The sequence below is a fragment of the Perognathus longimembris genome, chromosome 16, assembly GCF_023159225.1.
Source record: "Perognathus longimembris pacificus isolate PPM17 chromosome 16, ASM2315922v1, whole genome shotgun sequence".
Taxonomy (NCBI): domain Eukaryota; kingdom Metazoa; phylum Chordata; class Mammalia; order Rodentia; family Heteromyidae; genus Perognathus; species Perognathus longimembris.
The window spans coordinates 25,433,854-25,448,770 of record NC_063176.1 but is presented as its reverse complement, the minus strand read 5'-3'; the positions used below and the strand labels follow the sequence as shown (position 1 = coordinate 25,448,770).

Genomic DNA, 14,917 nt, shown 5'->3' with positions numbered 1-14,917 from the left:
TCCAAGTTCAGTGAAATCAAGAAACTTCAGTTTCGTAGAGACCCAAGGGAAAGCTAGCCTTTCAAAGACAGAATGTGTGGAACTCACAGAACGTGTGACAGAATGTGTGAGAAGTGACCACTGAGTTTGCTAGCATGGAAGTCCTTAATGATTTTGACAAATGCAGTCTTGGTGGAATGATTGAGAGAGCAGCCCAAATGGAGGCAATTGAAGAAAGCATTGGGATGAGAAGTAGAACGTGTGAAGATCACCGAAAATGCTTGCTCAGGAATAACTTGGTCCTGAGAGGTGAATGTGGGATGTAAGTGATGTATTGTGCTAAGGTGAATGAGCTGGTGGAGGACATGGGTGCACTGAACACAGTGAAGGCTTGAGATGCCGGAGAGTATGGGATTGAGGATTCAAAATATACCGTAGACAATGTGCTACCTTCTTTAGGGGTGTTTGCGTTTTATGTTTTATTATTAATTTTGAGCTGAAAATGTATAACCACTACTGGAACCAGGGCAGAAGAGGATGTAAGTCACACTTGGAAGTTTGAGTGCTTGCATATTAAGTTAGACACAGACACTCTTTTTCCCCCCCCTGGGGAATAAACCTGGGCTTTGGACATGGTAGGCAAGCACTCTACCAGTGAGCTATATCCCTGGTTGCATGCAACAAATATTGTAGAGGACACACCTTGGTGGAATAATGTTGACTTTGTAGGTCATGATCATTGTTCATCTGATGGTTATTGAAGCTGGAAATTCAGTTTCTTAGATTTCAATGTGGTCTACAAGTTGGGAATGTGAATAAATCTGTGACTTCCTTGCCCAGGTTCTTATACTAGTACAACTTAACTTTTTGGATTTATAGAATCAGTTGCACCCAGAACTACAGGTATCAGCTTTTATGCATATACTACAAGACTATAAGGTACAATGCCTAGATCCAAGACAAAGCATGCATTGTGCAATTCCACTTGAGCAGTAAGAATTTTGCTTTTTGTGCTTTTCAAGCCAATGAAACTTGGATTTTAAGGTAAAGCAAAAGCGTAAAATAAAGTGTATCTTAGATTGTGTTTGGTTAAGGACCTTACTTAAGGCCTTACTTAATCATCTGTTTTTTATCAGCCTCTCTGGATGTGTGCTCTCTGTGTGGTGAGTGAAGTAGTTGTGTGGAGAGATTTAAAACCCCATAGTGAGACTATGTGCTTTGAGGAACAAAGCAACAGCACAATCATTGTCTACTTATGTGATTCATATTGTGAACTGAAAAGGACATCTATTACCATTCTGCCTCAGAGTTTTCTGACTTAGCAGAAAAAATAAAACTAATACTGAAAAGAATACTTTGTAAGTCTTACATCTAGTAATCTTGAGTTATATTAGCTACGCATTAGTAGAAAGATCATGTAGTTAAAAAGCAAGGCTTACAAACAAATGAAGTTGAAATGTGCGAAAACTTACAGTGTGAAGCCTTTGAGACTGTTGGTGTTTTCTTTCTTTCTTTCTTTTTTGGCCAATCTTGGGGCTTGGACTCAGGGACTGAGCACTGTCCCTGGCGTCTTCTTCTTCTTCTTTTTTTTTTTTTTCTCAAGGCTAGCACTCTGCTACTTGAGCCACAGTGCCACTTCTGGCCGTTTTCTGTATATGTGGTGCTGGGGAATTGAACCCAGGGCTTCATGTATACAAGGCAAGCACTCTTGCCACTAGGCCATATCCCTAGCCCTGTTGGTGACTGGATATTCAATTGGGCATACTGTCGATGGGCTCTCTCAGGAAGGTATGTATTAGCTTTTAAAAAATATGACAGGTATGCTGTGTAGATGACACTACACTGGGGGCTGGGAATATGGTCTAATGACATGAATGCTTGCTTCGTATACATGAAGCCCTGTGTTCGATTCCTCAGCACCACATATATAGAAAACGGCCAGAAGTGGTGCTGTGGCTCAAGTGGCAGAGTGCTAGCCTTGAGAAAAAAAAAAAAAAGAAGGCAGGGACGGTGCTCAGGCCCTGAGTTCAAGGCCCAGGACTGGCCAAAAATAAAATAAAATAAAATAAATACACTGTGCTGGATTATTATTAATATAAGATCTGTATTCCTATAAACCACAATCTACATTTCATTTAAAACTTTGCCAAAAGTAAACTTGAGGTAATATTTAACAGATATAGACCAAAGATCATATTACCTATTTATTTATTTTCTTGCTGTTTCTGAGTTAACCAGAAAGTAACTGGTCTCACTTAGCCGACATACAAAAGCTTTTTACCAAGGTTTTGTTTACAAAACCATTATCAAGTGTTAATATCAGAAGTAATCTGATGAGGAATGTTTTTGTATTTTCTTGCCAAACACCTGTTTGAAGAGATTGTGTAATCACTTTCATTATCCTTTGGGATCCTATTAAACTGGTTTCCCTTGGAATTTAGTGACAGGGAAACTTTTCTTTTGATAAAACTGTATCATAGGAGATCATTTTTCTATAAGGCATGTTTTTTTTATATTCTGGATTTTGGGAAGCTCTAAATTTATCTATTGCAGTAAATATTTCAGAGTTCTTGTTATCAGTATATAGTCAATTGTAGCATATGTAATTTTTTTTTTTTTTTGCCAGTCCTGGGCTTTGAACTCAGGTCCTGGGCACTGTGCCTGAGCTTCTTTTCCCAGGGCTAGCACCCTACCACTTGAGCCACAGCGTCACTTCAGGCATTTTCTGTTTATGTGATACTGAGGAATCAAACCCAAGGCTTCCTGCATGCTAGGTAAGCACTCTACGATGAAGCCACATTCCCAGCCCCAGCATATGTAATTTTGAGTTAGTGGATTTCATTCTATGGGCTAGCACAGTAAAGAGAGAAAGGAACAATTTAAGGAGTAAATGATTCTATTCACCATTCCTTTGGCTGAGTAAGATTGCTTCCCCCAGTCTTAGTTTGTAAAAGCTTCTAATGAGCATCTCACAGTGCCAAATGTAATTGTAGCGCTGGAATACCAATACTTCTCCCTGTGAACTGGAACTGAGGCCCAAGCCACCTACTAAATCACCCCCACCCTCCAACATCTCTCTTTCCCTAGGCTAGGTTACATTGGTTACAAAAAAGCCTTTATAATTTACCTCTATATATCTACTCCTCTTGAGTGGTCATCCCTTACCCTGACTATGACTTTAGGCAGCAAGACAGAGCAAATGTAAGCTCTTGGAGGGGTGATCTGTGTTGAGTCCTGCTTCTTTCTCTGCTCTTGGCACCTGAGAACAATATGAACATGCCCAAGTTGTCCTGCTGAAGAGACTGCCTGTGCGCTGGTTCATGGTCTACAAGTACCAGAAATGTGCAGGTGGCCTTGCTTGACATCCAGGCTGGGACATCCAGGCCCAACGAACATACAGAATCATGAGAAATCATGTATTTTCTTTTTTTTTTGTTCTATGCTACTCATTTTAGAGTGGGTTTTGTTTTTGTTTATATCTAAATCCAATGATAGAATTTGTCCTTTTCCACCTCTTCCTCCTCCTCTTCTACTCCTCCTCCTCCCTCCTTCTTTCATCTTCTTTTCTTCTTTTGTTTGTGTCAGTCCTAAGGGTGCAAGGCCTGGGTGCTGCCCCTGAGCTTTTTTTACTCAAGGCTAGTGTTTTCCTACTTGAGTCATAGTTCTACTTTTGGCTTTTTTGGCACATTAATTAGATAGACATGAGTCTCAGTGACTTTCCTGCCTAGGCTGACTTTGAATTGCTCTCCTCAGGAGATCTATCTCAGCCTCCTGAGTAGCTGGATTATAGGTGGGAGCCACTGATGAGTAGTGGCTGGCTTAATGATAGAATTTCTATTAGCTTCTAGACATTTCTTCTGATGTTTGGATTTATCTAGAAATTGAGTCCTCTGATGATTTGTGCTATTTTTTGCTTTTGTTTTTGCTTTTTGTTATTCCTGGGACTTGATCTTGGCCTGGGCACTATCTCTGAGCACTTTTACTCAAGGCTAGTGCTCTACCATGTTAAGTCACAGGTCCACTTTTGGTTTTGGGATTGGTAATTAGAGATAAGAATCTTATTGACTTTCCTGCTTGGGCTGGTTTTGAGCTCTTATCCTCCACCTGCTGAGTGGCTAGGATTACTGGCGAGCCACCAGTTCCTGGCTGTCTTGAGACTTTTGTCTCCTGAGGAATAGTACCAGCTAATTTGGACTATATTCAGTCCTTGCCATATATATGCTGGTTTGGGAATCCTTTTTTCCCTGTCTAGTTCATATATATCTCTCTCTGTGTGTGTGTGTGTGTGTGTGTGTGTGTGTGTGTGTGTATGTGTGTATGTGTGTGTGTGTGTGTGTGTGTCCTTCCTGGGGCTTGAACTCAAGGCCTGGGCACTGTCCCTAAATTGTTTGTGATACTGTTTCCCTGATACTGTTTGTGCCAAAGCTCTACTTTTGGCTTTTTTGGTAGTTTCAGTGGAGATAAGAGTCTCACAGACTTTCCTGCCTGGGCTGGCTTCATTGCTGTCTGGCTTCATGTGGTTTACATGTTATATATGTACATTTTCTTATATTGCTACATAATCTTAATCATTTAAGTCATTTTTCCATTTAAGTCATTTTAAAGAATATAATCCAGTGATATTTAGTTTATTTTGTGCATTTTTTAATGTATTCATGATATTAGACAACCATCACCACTATCTAGTTTTAGAAAATTTCGATTACCCTCCAAAGAAAACTCTTATCTTTAAATACTTCTCTTTCCATCTACGTGCTAGTGTACTTTTTACCTATATTGATTTGCCTATTCAGGACATTTCAGGTAAATGGAATCAATACAGTCTGTGGCCTTCATGTCTGCCTTCATTTACATAACATGTTTTCAGGATCCATTCATGTTCTTCCATGTATCAGTATTTCATTCCTTTTTTGGTGGAATGATGTTGCACTATATAGGTATGCTACATTTTCTTTGTCCATTCATCAGTTAATAGACAATTGGGATGTTTCTACTTTTTAGCTATTATCGGTCATAGTGTTGTGAGCATTCCTGTTGAAGTGTTTGTGTGAATAATATGTTTTCAGATCTTGTAGGTACAGTATATACCTGGAGCGGAAATGCTAAGTCATATGATAACTCTGTGTTTAGCACTTGAGGAACTGCCAAACTGTTTGTCAGAGAGTTTGTGCCCTTTTACATACCCAACAGCAAAGTATGAGCAAAGTTCTGATTTCTCCACATTTGTGCAAATACTTGTTGGGTTTTCATTTTTCTGATTTTAGTAATCTCGTTATATGTGAAGTGGTATCTTGTAGTTTTGATTTGCATTTCTCTAGTGACTAATGGTGTTGAGTATCTCTTTGTGTGTTTATTGATCATTTGTGTGTATGTCCCTTGGAGAAGTATCTATTTACATCCCTTGCCTACTTTTCTCTCTCTTTCTTTTTTTAGTGTGGGATTTCATCATGTTACCCAGGTTGGTCTTGAGCTCTTGGTCTTAAGGTACATGTTACTGTGCCTGGTTTCCATATATATATATATATATATATTTATTTTTTTATTTTTTTAATTTTTGCCAGTCCTGGGGCTTGGACTCAGGGCCTGAGCACTGTCCCTGGCTTCTTTTTGCTCAAGGCTAGCACTCTGCCACTTGAGCCACAGCACCACTTCTGGCCATTTCCTATATATGTGGTGCTGGGGAATTGAACCCAGGGCCTCATGTATACGAGACAAGCACTCTTGCCACTAGGCAATATCCCCAGCCTGGTTTCCATATTTTTAAAATGAGTTATAAGTGTTCTTTTTGTATTATGGAGATTACTCTCTCTGAGTGTGTGTCTCTGTCTCTGTTGCTGTCTCTCTCCCCCTTGTTTTATGATGGTACTTGGTACTTCAGGACCTTGGCTTTTTGCTTGCCTTTTTTTGCTTGGTTGTCATTCCACCACTTGAGCAAGCCCATACCTCTCACTGTGGAGACTAGAATCTTAACAGATGTGCCATTTGCAAATGTGTTCTCTCATTCTTTGAGTTGTCTTAACTTTTTAAACATTGTCCTATGACACACAAATGCCATTGTTGAAATCCAATTTATCTGTTTTGTTCTCTTTGCTTAGGTTCTGTTTTATATTTGAGAAACCCTGGCTTAATCTAAGTTCATGATAATCTGTACCTGTGTTTTCTTTGAAGAGATAGATGGACAGTTTTGGTTCTTTAAGTCTTTTGTGAGGCATAGATTCCAATTCATTGTGTCTAGTTGCCCTTGTACTATTTATTTAAAAGATTATTATTTCCTCATTGAATAGTCTTGGTGTTTGTCAAGATAGGTTTAGTTTTGGACTGTCAATCCTGTACTATTTATATTATATGGTATTATTACTACAATTACATCTCTATTTTCTTTGCTTTTATTTATGTAGTTATAAAATGACACTTGTTGAAGTGCCATCCACTCCTGCATGTTTCAGTTTCTTTTTTTTTTTTTTTGCCAGTCCTGGGCCTTGGACTCAGGGCCTGAGGCACTGTCCCTGGCTTCTTCCCGCTCAAGGCCAGCACTCTGCCACTTGAGCCACAGCGCCGCTTCTGGCCGTTTTCTGTATATGTGGTGCTGGGGAATCGAACCTAGGGCCTCGTGTATCCGAGGCAGGCACTCTTGCCACTAGGCTATATCCCCAGCCCATGTTTCAGTTTCTTAGTGATTTATGGTAATGTTACAAAAATTAAAATAAAATCTGGATTCAAAACCTTACATGAGGCATGTATACTAGATAATTATTATAAGTATTTTGTATGTTTAACTCATTTAATGGAATTACATTTTGGGTAGAGTATAACTTTAAATGTTAAGATGGTGACATTGTGCTTGTGTGTGTGTGTGTGCATGTGTGTGCGTGTATATGTGCATTTGAGTAAGGGATGGGGAGGGGAAGGAACAGTGAAATGGGATATTTAAATGAATACAAACTGTTTTTCCTGCTTTTGTTTCTTCATGCTCACCTTGCATTTCATAATGCTGAGCCCTTGGCCTTGGAGTGCCTTTGTCTTACCATCTACTGTGGGTAACAAATTACTCTGCTTTTTAGCTTAGCCCAGTCATTATTTTTTTGCTAATGATCTATCTCCCATCTCTAGGCAGAGTTGAGGCTTATAGTGGTGTAGCACTGATCACATAGTCAGGTAATTGTTAGTTCTGTCATGTCTGTCCTTTTTTAGGCTACAAGTATCTTTTTTTTTTTTTTTTTTGCCAGTCCTGGGCTTTGAACTCACTATCCCTGGCTTCTTTTTGCTCAAGGCTAGCACTCTGCCACTTGAGCCACAGTGCCACTTCTGGCTATTTTCCATATACATGGTGCTGGGGAATTGAACCCAGGGCTTCATGTATATGAGGCAAGCACTCTTTGCCACTAGGCTATATTCCCAGCCCTAGGCTACAAGTATCTTAATGGCTATGTCTCATGCTTTATTTTTTATTCCAGAGGCTGAGAACATAACCTAGCACTTAGCAGATACTCAGTTAACAGTTTCTGAGTGTGTTAATTTGAATTAATTCAGAATAATACCAAGGGTTTTCTCAAGTGTTTTGGAAGTGTTAGATTTTCTCACGTGTGGGAAACTTAAATGTACATTTTCACGATTACTTTTTTTTTTTTTTTTGCTGGTTCTGGGGCTTGAATTCAGGTTCTGGGCACTGTCCCCCAGTCTCTTTGTGCTCAAGACTAGCACTGTACCATTTGAGTGCCACTTCTGGCTTTTTCTGAGTAGCTTATTGGAGAGAAGAGTCTCGTAGACCTTAATACCTGGGCTGTCTTTGAATCGTGATCCTTAGATCTCAGCCTCCTGAGTAGGTAGGCTTCTAGCACCCAGCACCCAGCTTCACAGTTACTTTTATAATAATTTGGTGATTATTTTCATTTCACAGGTAAGGAAATAGACACTTATGTGTTAGAAATGTGCACAAAGTTATATAAGGAATGGCAAAGCTAAGATTCAGAGCCTGGTTAACCATCAGCAGTTCCTGTTCCTTCCACTAAATCATGTTTAGCTGAAAGTTCAACATTAGTAATTGTGGAATAAAATAATAGAGAATGGTAAGGAAAAAGCTTTTAAGATAATATTTTAGAAATCATTGCTTTATCAAGAGACAAATTAAAAAATTGGTCTTTTTATCTGGGCACTGGTGGCTTATGCCTGTAATCATAAGCACTTTGGAGGCTCAGATCTGAGGATTCAGTTTGAAACCAGCCAGGGCAGGTATGTCCATGAGACATATATCTCCAGTTAACCACCAAAAAACCCTAGAAGTGTAGCTGGGGCTTAAGTGCCACAGCACTTTTGTGCCTTAAGCACAAAAGCTCAGAGACAGTGCTTGAGCTCTGTGTTCAAGCCCCTGGTTTGGTACCAACAAAAATGATTTTTTTTTTTTAGAAGCTAGGCATGGTAGCGCATGCCTATACTCTCAGCTATTCTAGAAACTGGAGTGAAATGATCTCTCTCTCTCTCTCTCTCTCTCTCTCTCTCTCTCTCTCTCTCTCTCTCCCTCTCTCCAATCCTGGAGCTTGGACTCAGGGCCTGAGCACTGTCCCTGGCTTATTTTTGCTCAAGGCTAGCACTCTACCACTTGAGCCTGCCTCAGTGCCACTTCCGGCTTTTTCTGTTTATGTGGTGCTGAGGAATTGAACCCAGGGCTTCATGTATGCAAGGCAAACAATATACCATTAAGCCATATTCTCAGCCCTCTCTCTGTTTTATGTTGGTCATGGGGCTCGAACTCAGGGTCTGGGTGCTGTCCCTGAGTTCTTTTGCTCAAGTCTAGTAGTGCTTTACTTCTTACTTTGAGTCACAGCTCCATTTGTGGTTTTCTAGTCATTAACTGGAGATAAGAGTCTCACAGACTTTCTTGCCCAGGCTGTATTTGAACTTCAATCCTCAGATTTCAACCTCCTGAGTAGCTAGGATTACAAGCATGAACTACCAGCTCCCAGCTTGAGATGATCTCTTGAGCCCATGAGTTTAAGATTAATTTGGGCAACATAGTGAAACCTTGACTCAGTTTTTTTCTTTTAATATACATAGTATTCTACATAATTGAGTTTTCTGTGTGTAAGACAGTGGTCATATGGGGAGCACATAGATTGTCAGTACATTAAGCTACAAAGATAACTGGGATACAGGGATGAAGATAGTGTTAGAGAGCATGCTTCAGCCCATGAATCTTATAAATGATGTCAGGAGACCATCACAGCTGGGGTTTTGCCCTCAGCCTTCTTATTTGTTAAAGACACAAGTGCTTCCTCTTTACCAAGAGACCCATATGAGATAAATTGTCAGAAGTGGCAGTGGACAGTAACTCAGCATATTGAAGAGATATGAACATGAGGACTGGTTGAAACATCATGATTCTCACTCATCAGAGACCCTGAGATGAGTAAGATCTCAGCCTCCCATCCCAGCTGGGGTAAGGTGAGGGTAGGGAAGTTCACCCACCCAGGACCGAAATGAGCTGCTGGAGTGTCTGCGGAGAATAGGATCCTGTTGGGGGGTTGACTAATTTGTGTTTCAGTTGCAGATGGATAGTTTTGAAATACAAGGTTTCGTCATGACTGTCCAGGGACAGTAAAAGGAAAATTGTGCAGAGTCTCAACTAGATGATTCTGTTACCATGGAGGTTTGCCTTCTAAAGCAAACATGGAAAGACTTAAAGTGAAACTCAAGAGGCCATCCAATACATTTTAAGTCCTTAATGTATTTCAGGCAGTGTTATTTGTGCCAATAATAATATATTTGCTTCTGTTTGGTTTGTGTAATAATAAGAGTACTCAGGGAGAACAAAACAAGATGTGGAAATGCCATTGAAATACTGATATGGGACAAAATGGAGATTTATGTCAATCTATGTGATATTAACTCACTTATTCTGTTGGGATAAATGTCAACATTACTTATTGAACATGATTTTCAGAATTTCACAGAGCACTGAGAAAAGTGGGGCATTGATTTATTTATGGACTATGACTTCTCAGCTCATGGAATTTTCAGGCTCTGTTGGCAAAACATGATATTGAGATTTACCTCAGATAACACCCCAAGCAGAGAAGGATGGAACATGAGGGTCTCATGATATCAGAGGATGTTTGTGAGTGATGAAAATTTGTTTGCTTTGGATTTGGAGAAGATAGTAAAAGTAGTGGGGCATTGGGAGATGAAACATTATAAAAAACACAGTAATTTTGTTCAAACCTTTGAGACCTTCAGGGAGTTCTATAGAACCATTTCCCAGTTCTCTAATTTCTAGCATGGCCTAAGTTCCAACATCATTTCCTTGTTTCTTTTTAAAGATTTATGCCATCTGTATTGCATACTTTTTCTTTCCATCAAAATGTGTGTGTGTATACAGACACACACACACACACACACACACACACACACATATCCTCAAATGAATCCTAACAGAAAAACTACTCCACTTAAAATTTATTTTACTTTAGGCCATGTGTTTGGAATGTATCTAGTCTGGAAAGGGTAGAATGTGTGTAATTAAAGAAGTTATTTTTCTCTAATGAGAGGTGTTTTTCATTCCTCATTAATAAAATACTCAATTAAATTTCCTGCTAGAGTTTAAATACTCCAACTTAATACTTAAAACTCATTATAGGTGGGTGCCAGTGGCTCATGCCTATAATTCTAGCTATTCAGGAGGCTGAGATAGGAGGATCATGGTTTGAAGTTAGTTGGGGCAGGAAAGTTTGTGCGACTCTTATCTCCAGTTAACTACCAAAAAGGTGGAAGTGGAGCTGTGTCTCAAGTGATAGATTGTAGCCTTGAATTAAAAAACAAAAACAAAAAGGGTTCAGAGTCAGTGCCTAGGCCCTGGCACAAAGCACCAGGATTGGCACAAAAACCAACCAACCAAAAAAAGAAAAAGAGAACCCAAAAATCTTACTGTAAGAGTTTAAAAAATGAAATAGTAAACATATACCATTAAGAAAATTTTAGTTCCCACTTGTGATTCCATTAAAATTAAGCAAATTTTAAGAAAGATTTCCATATGAGGACATGGTTGTCAAGATCAGAACATTCACAACTACTTTTATTTATGGGTTAGCATAACATGTCATTTCCTTACTGTAGTGGTTCATAATTCTTTGAAAAGGGGCCAGTTGCTTATACCTTAGTGATGACAGACTAGCAACTATTATGAGTTATTAATGATACCAAGGCACATCCGAAAGCACTTTGTAGTCCTTCACAGATTGTTGTGTTCCTCTTTGCTTTTTTATTCTTTGGTTGGTTGTAGGGATTGAACTCAGGACCTGGGCACTGTCCTGAGCCTCTTTGTGCTCAAGTCTAGCACTCTGCCGCTTGAGCCATAGCACTACTTCCAGTTTTTGAGTAGTTAATTGTAGACAAGAATCTCACAGGAACTTTCCTGCCCAGCTGGCTTTGAACCATGATCCTCATATCTCAGCCTCCTGAAGTAGCTAGGATTATAGGTGCTCCTTGCTTTTAAGTTTATCTTTCTGATGGTTCTCCAAAACAAAGCTGATGTCTAGCTTGTTTTGTAATCATTTGACTGCCTCATTCATAGTTCATTATACATCATGGGTATGCAGTAAATATCAGAGTGAATGACGTCTGAAATGATGGACAAATTGGCTCATGAACGGAATGTGGTGAAAAGGTGGTTGAGTAAAGGGGAAGTAGTAGTTGTGGGAGAAAGGATATTGACAGGGATTCAAGATGACTGAAGTGAGAATGGAGTAGTCAAGGGCCTAAATACATATCTTAGGTATACATTGCTGGTAAGAAACTATCAAACATTAATAGCATACACAGACAACCATTTTATCACACTTACAGCTTTTTTTTTTTTTTTTAATCGGTCAGGGGTCTTGAACTCTGGGCCTAGTGCTGTCCCTGAGCTCTTCAGCTCAAGGCTAGCACTCACCACTTGAACAACAGCTCCACTTTGGGTTTTCTGGTGGTTAATTAGAGATAAGAGTCTTACGGATTTTCCTGCCTGGGCTGGCTTTCAAGCATGATCCTCAGATCTCAGCCTCCTGAGTAGCTAGGATTACAGGCGTGAGCCACTGGCGCTTGGCAACACTAATGGATTTTTGTATGTTAACAACTAGGTGGTGCAGGGGCATGCCTCGCGTCTCCAGCTTCTTGGAAAACTCGAATGCTGAGAATGCTGAAATCATCAAAAATTCTCTCACTTCTCTCCTATAGATGGCTCTTGAGGGCTGCATTTCACTGGCATTCTGCTCTAAAATACCTATAGATGGAAAATATTTCTCAGTTTGGCTTGGGTTTGTCTCAGTATTCTGGTTGCATTCTAAGAGGGTGGGTCCCAGGAACCAAAGCCTGGAGGAACTGAGCAGAAGCTACTTGGCTTTTATGACCTAGACTTCGCTTCTTTTATTTTTTTTTAATTTAAAAAATGTTATCATAAAGGTTATGTACAGAGCGGTTACAGTTAAATAAGTCAGGTAAAGAGTACATTTCTTTTTGGACAATGTCACTCCTTCCCTTGCTCTCTCCCGTTTTCCCCCCCTCCCATCCCCACCCACAAGTTGTACAGTTCAGTGAGTTCCATTGCTGCATTTGTTCACCCTTTTAGTATCACTTCTGCTGTACATATTTGTTGAAGGAGCCAAAAGCCCACTCTGATTCAATGAGAGGAGACATAGATCCTGATTCTTAATGAATGTATAGGTATGATCACTCTTACAGTGATAGATCCACACTATCCAATATTCTCTGTCCAGCATTGCAAATCTGAGAGTAGACTAACGGTTCAGTTTCACAACTGTGTGTGTGTTTGCATGCACACACACACCAGTCCTGAGACTTAAACTGAGGGCCTTGGAGCTCTCCTTGAGCTTTGTTGCGCATGCCTTGTGCTCTACAACTTGAGCCACTCCACTTCTGGGTATTTTTGGTGCTTTATTAGAGATAGGGGTCTCATGGGCTTTCCTGTTTAGGCTGGCTTTGAATGGCAATCTGTAGATCTCACCCTCCTGAGTAGCTAGGATTACAGGCATGAGCCTGCCTGTATTTTTCAAGCTTTTAATGTTTTGATGGTAGCTAGGCAATGATTAAAGTTAGAGGCTTATTTCCAGGGAGACACAGAGAAAAGGGGCTTCCATTGCAGCTTAGAGTTTTATGTAAGTAAGATAACTTGTATCCTTGAGTTGTCAGGGTTGCCTGAGGAATCTAGATTTGTTTCATCTTCATTTCTAAAAAAATTGGAACATTGAGCCCATTGTTTCCTTGTAGAGGGAAGAAAGTTTCCTTCTGCTTTTGGTACTAAGCGATTGAAGGTTTCTGGTGGTGTCTAAGATATCTGGAGATTGAGTTCAGGTGCTTTTAACAAGTTCTTTGAATTTAGCAGCTACAAGTGACACACTATCAAGCTTTTCCTTTCAGTTCTTCCTTGCAGTGAATAGTGGGGGTTCTGTAGATGAGCTGCTGTAATTAATACCTGCATCTTATTCTTAATGTGTGACCTCTTAAAAGGAGACAACACAAGCACCTATGTCAGAAAGTTGTTAAGAGAATGCAGTGATTTGATACATTTAAAGTGCTTAGTAGTTGGGATACTGTAAACAAATAGCAAAAGGGTAAAAAGTTCGTTAGTACACATCTGTAGTCCCAGCTACCTGTGAGGCTGAGGAGTGGGTGCAGGTGATAGGAGGAGAATCAGTTGAACCTATGAGTTCAAGACCAGCCTGGCCAACAGAGCAAGACTTTGTATCAAAAACAAAGAAGTAGACATGTAATAATAATTTATAATAAACATTTAAATGGCTTTTCTAGTACTTCTCTAGTGATACCCTCTACTTCTGTGTTCTGCTCACCCTTCTGGATTCATTTATCTCAAATAATTGTTGGGTTGACTTTCTTTTAGTTTAGATTTTTGATTGATATTGTACTTGAAGATTATATATATTCATATATACACACATATATAAATATATGTATATACATGTATATATGTGTGTATATGTGTATATATATATATGTTTATTTATTTATTTATTTATTTGTTGGTCATGGGGCCTGATCTCAGGGCCTGGACGCTGTTCCTGAGCTCCTAGTACTCTACTACTTTGAACCATAACAGCACTTCCAGTTTTCTGATACTTAAGTGGAGATAAGAGTCTCATAGACTTCTCTGCCCATGTTGGCTTTGACTGTGATCCTGAGATCTCAGCCTCCTGAGTAGGACTATAGATGTGAGCTACCAGTGCCTGGCTGAAGGTAGTATTTTGTAGTTTGTAGTGTGGAGTTTGATAGATGTCATATAGATTAATGTCATATTGATATTCATTATCGTTGGCTTACTGTGTTTTTGTTCCTAATGTCAATTTTTTTTTCCCAGTCCTGGGGCTTGAGCACTGTCCCTAAGCTTCTTTTGCTGAAGGCTGGTACTCTAACTCTTGAACCACAGCACCACTTCTGGCTTTTTCTGTGTATGTGGTATTGAGAAATTGAACTCAGGGATTCCTGCATGCAAGGCAAGCTACCACTAGGCCACACTCCTGGCCCCCCTAATGTTAATTTTATTTATTTATTTATTTATTTATTTATTTATTTATTTATTTATTTTGGCCAGTCCTGGGTCTTGGACTCAGGGCCTGAGCACTGTCCCTGGCTTCTTCCCACTCAAGGCCAGCATTCTGCCACCTGAGCCACAGCGCCCCTTCTGTCCGTTTTCCATATATGTGGTGCTGGGGAATCAAACCCAGAGCTTCATGTGTAGGAGGCAAGCACTCTTGCCACTAGGCCATATTCCCAGCCCCCTAATGTTAATTTTAATATCAACTTTATTGATAAAATTCAGAGGAGGTATGTGGAGAACACATTGTTCTCCTCCAGTAATTTTCCTGATTAGAGCAGATAGTCATTCTTTTTTTTAAGTCTTTAATTGAATATATTTACTTGACAACATTTTTTT

The 14,917-nt window shown here is 39.7% G+C and overlaps 1 protein-coding gene across 6 annotated transcripts in view; it reads left to right on the top strand.

Moving 5' to 3' along the window:
• The window catches only part of Tec (tec protein tyrosine kinase), a 94,624-nt gene that overhangs the window by 17,699 nt on the left and 62,008 nt on the right, over nt 1-14,917 (top strand). For 3 of the 6 annotated variants that reach the window (XM_048363933.1, XM_048363932.1, XM_048363927.1), the window contains exon 2: nt 619-633. The exons of 2 other annotated variants lie outside the window; for them this stretch is intronic. The gene's annotated coding sequence lies outside the window, so the exon portion shown is untranslated. Of the gene's footprint in view, nt 1-618; nt 634-8,626; nt 8,673-14,917 lie in introns of those variants that run through there. One more of the 6 variants, XM_048363928.1, reaches the window with a different exon arrangement.